The sequence below is a fragment of the Pan troglodytes genome, chromosome 1, assembly GCF_028858775.2.
Source record: "Pan troglodytes isolate AG18354 chromosome 1, NHGRI_mPanTro3-v2.0_pri, whole genome shotgun sequence".
Lineage (NCBI taxonomy): Eukaryota > Metazoa > Chordata > Mammalia > Primates > Hominidae > Pan > Pan troglodytes.
In genome coordinates this window covers 34,235,351-34,239,263 of record NC_072398.2, presented here as the reverse complement: position 1 = coordinate 34,239,263, position 3,913 = coordinate 34,235,351, and the positions used below count along the sequence as shown (strand labels likewise).

General features: G+C 42.0%; 1 pseudogene; it reads left to right on the top strand.

Moving 5' to 3' along the window:
* Positions 1-601: 601 nt before the first annotated feature.
* Positions 602-1,806, top strand: LOC469679 (glyceraldehyde-3-phosphate dehydrogenase-like; annotated as a pseudogene).
* The last annotated feature ends 2,107 nt before the right edge of the window (positions 1,807-3,913 follow it).

The following is a 3,913-nucleotide window of genomic DNA, read 5'->3' as shown; positions in this document are numbered from 1 at the left end:
AACCTACAGATAATTCATTTAACCCAAATCAGCCCAATTTACAGTGAACATAAACTAGAAGAGCTTTGAGACACTGATTTTGTGAAGTCCCTGTGCCCAGTGCTACTCTCTCTGTTTCAAGTTTAGAAAAAAAGTGGTTTACATTTGTCATGCCTACATGCTTTCTTCTTACTGACTTCTCAAACTGCTGCACTAAAATTGTTCTTGAAAAGATTACTCCTAAATTCATTTTGAGTTTTCAGTTAACTTGAGTTACCTGTAGTATTTGCATTATTGATCACTCAATGAAATTCTCTCTGCCTCTGGCTTCTCCTGATTTCCTTTTTAACTTCTAAGACAAATCCTTCTCAGCTTCTTTCCCTCATTTCATTTTGCCTTTTCCTCCATTCCCACAATTTCCCATTTTGTTCTTTTCCTACCTGTCCCACAAATGATGCCGTCCCAGGGCTCCCTCCTTAGCTCCCTTATAGTTCCACGATTTACATTCTTTGTGGTAATCATCTACTTTTTTGTTCTAAATACGAGCAGTGGTTCTCTGCTCCTCCTATTCGACAGACAGCCACATCTTCTTGTGCAGTGCCAGCCGCATCCCTAAGACACCATGGTTAAAGTGAAGGATGGAGTAAATGGTTTTGGCCGTATTGGGCACCTGGTCACCAGGGCTGCTTTTAATTCTGTCAAAGTAGATATTGTCACCCTCAATGATTCCTTCATTGACCTCAACTACATGGTCTACATGTTCCAGTATGATTTCATCCATGGCAAGTTCCATGGCACTATCAAGGCTAAGAACAGGAAGTTTGTCATCAATGGAAATCCCATCATTATCTTCCAGGAGTGAGATCCCATCAAAATCAAATGGGGTGATACTGGTGCTGATTATGTTGTGGAGTCCACCAGCATTTTCACTACTGTGGAGAAAGATGGGGCTCATGGGGTGGGAAGTCAAAAGAGTCATCATCTCTGCTCCCTTTGCTGATTCCCCCTGTTCATGATGGTCATAAAGCATGAGAATTATAAATCAGCAATGCCACCTGTACCACCAACTGAGTAGCCCCCTAGCCAAGGTCATCCAAGACAACCTTGGAAATCATGGAGCGACTCATGACCACACTCATGATCACTGTCACCTCACCCAGAAGACCATGGATGCCCCCTCTGGGAAACTGTGGTGTGATGGCCATGGGGCTCTCCAGAAATCATCCCTATATCTACTGGTGCTGCTAAGGCTGTGGGCAAGGTCATCCCTGAGCTGAACAAGAAGCTCACTGGCATGGCCTTCCATGTCCCCACTGCCAACATGTTGGTACGAGACCTGACCTGCCATCTGGAGAAACCTGCCAAATATGATGACACCAACAAGGTGGTGAAGCAGGCATCAGAGGGCCTCCTCAAGTACATCCTGGGCTATACTGAGCACCACGTTGTCTCTTACTTTAACAGTGACACCCATTCTTCCACCTTGATGCTGAGGCTGCCATTGCCCTCAATGACTACTTTGTCAAGCTCATGTCCTGGTATTACAGTGCAGTTAGCTACAGCAACAGAGTGGTGGACTTCGCAGACCACATGGCCTCTGAGGAGTCAGAACCCCAGACCATCAACACAAGCAAGAGCACGAGAGGAAGAGATAGGCCCTCAGCTTCTAGAGAGCTCCTGCCACACTCAGTCCCCCACCACACTGAGAATCTCCCCTCCTCACAGTTTCCATGCAGACCCCCTGAAGAGGGAGGGGCCCAGGTATCCCTACCTTGTCATGTGCCATCAATAAAAAGTCTCCTGTACTCAGCCAAAAATATTAAATAAATAATGGATAAATAAATTCATATGTACATAAAAAAATAAATACCAGTAATATTCTGGAGACTTTCAAATAGGAATTTCCTTTCAAAGCTGTATCTCTTTAAAGCTGCATCTCTAGCTCCTTAAAAGGCATCTCCACTTGGGTAGGGTATCAATCAGAGTCCAGTTAGGAGATAAAAACCACACCAGTAATTTAGATAGGAAACTTTGAATGTACAGAATTAACTAGCAAAAGATGATTAATTACTAAAATGAGGAAAAAGAGGGCTGTAGAGGTAGAGAAATAGTAAATGCCGAAAGCTACAACCTCTAGGGCTATATAACCATGAAAAACTGAGTAACTAAGATTTTAAAAGAGATGCCCTTTCCACCTCTCTCCGAGACTGAAGTCCAGATCTCTTGGGAGAAGATGGGGCTATCAGAGGAACATGCAGTGGTAGAAAACTTGCCAGAAGGCACAAGGCTGGAGTTGGCCTGAGGGTTTCTGAGGTGAATGTCCATGGCCTTCCACATGCTGATTTACTGGCTGCCATATCCAAAGAAAAGCCACACTAAAATAGGAAGGGAGGGCCCTTCTGCTGTTATGGCCTTACAGTATCCCTCCAGGGCTCTCTGTTGACAAAACCCAACATTGAGCCAGCTAGCAAAGGAGAAATGTTTACAGGGTCTGGCCAGTATCTCAGAGCAAGAAGCGTGGATTTAGGGGCTCAGATGTGATAAACTGAGAACTGGCACAAGTGGTCCACTTATACCTCCAATTCAACTTGCTAAAAATGAGCAAGTTGAGCAACTCATTTTCCTCTGGTTCTTCTCTTACTCAATGGTATCACCATCTCCCTAGCTGCACCAACTGGAAATCTGTAAGGCATCCTAGATACTTCACTTTTACTCAGATACATATGGTCAGTCACCAGCAGAGCCCGGCTACGAAAAGTGTGCAGAGTCATGACAGAGGCGTTGTCACTCCAGCTGGCTGTGGAGTTACTTAAGAGTTGACTTGATTCCACACAAACAGTGTCTCCCAAGGGCAGTCCCTATAGGTCCAGGACCCTTGTCTCTGTGGTGGAAATTGAGCTGTTACTCATGATTCTCTCCTTTTGCTCTGCAGTTTGGAGCCTTGGGGAAAATCTCTCATATGTTTTCTTCCTTGGAACTCTTTGGAAGTGGCCAGTCAGACCTGATGATGAGAAATATGTATTTTTTTTTCTTTGCCGCTTCTGTTTTGTGTAACCCAGGCAAAAATTATGTGAATGCAACAACACAGGGATATAGTCAGTATTACAGAAGCCTATTTATGTCTTATTTATAGCTTATTTTAAAACCAGTGGTTTTTACCACTAAAATATAATCTTTTTAGTAATCTGTAATAGGAACAGTTTTTGCTTTGAAATATACTTGTGATACAAAATGTATACAGAAAAAACCATCGTTTTAATTTAACTATTTGATGTATTCCTCATCCAAATTTCATAAGAATTATTTTAAATGTTCTCTAAATATTTCTGATTTCTTCTAGAGCATGTATCTTCAATATATGTATATTAATATACAGATGATATACATATGCTTCTCTAATGCATTGAGTATATATAGAAACATATACAAATGTAGTGATAGATTACGTTAAAATTAATATAAAGAAATTCTAGTATTTAGTTCTGCCCTGATGGACTGTCTCGTGTGTGTCACTTAAGGTTTACGTATCCAGCATTGGTGACAATTCTGTTCATCTTTGTATGAAAAGGGCAAACAGGAAATCAGATTTCTGTGTGTTCTCTGAGGAAGTACCATAGTTTCAAAACAGTGACTAGTTTGTGTCCTGTGCAGGTTCTTATTTAATAAGAATATGCCTTCTAGCCTTGCACTCACCTTACCATACACCTCTCTGATGGGTTTCTACTTCAGTCAGGGGGCAGAATGGTAGAATGGAGAGAATTGCTGAAGTTTTGTAGTATCGCAATTGCAGCTCTGTCATTAACTGATTTTGTGCCCTTGTGACTTTGTATAAGTTACCTGATCTCTTTTAGACTTATTTTTCTGGAAATAGAAGGGTTTCAAGCCAGTAGGATCAGGCTTGGGAGCCTGTAAAGCACATCATTTTTCTGACCCA